The sequence below is a fragment of the Oncorhynchus mykiss genome, chromosome 7, assembly GCF_013265735.2.
Source record: "Oncorhynchus mykiss isolate Arlee chromosome 7, USDA_OmykA_1.1, whole genome shotgun sequence".
NCBI lineage: Eukaryota > Metazoa > Chordata > Actinopteri > Salmoniformes > Salmonidae > Oncorhynchus > Oncorhynchus mykiss.
In genome coordinates, this window is record NC_048571.1 from 74,189,093 (window position 1) to 74,189,368 (window position 276).

A 276-nucleotide genomic window follows, 5' to 3' on the forward strand; every position below is an offset into this window, starting at 1 on the left:
GCACACTCGCTCACACTGGCTTATGCACACACGCTCACACTGGCTCCTGCACACTCGCTCACGTACACTTGTTCACGCACACAGGCACTCTAATCACAAATTTGTGTGATTTAATTATGATTTATTTATTGATAAGATATACATTAAAATAAGCTATTATTAATAACATACCTCAGAGGCAGAGATGAAGCCCATCTCTACAGCCAACTCCAACACCCCCGTAATGGTATGAAGGTAAAATAGAGACATAAGTGTACAAGCATGTAATGTATGATT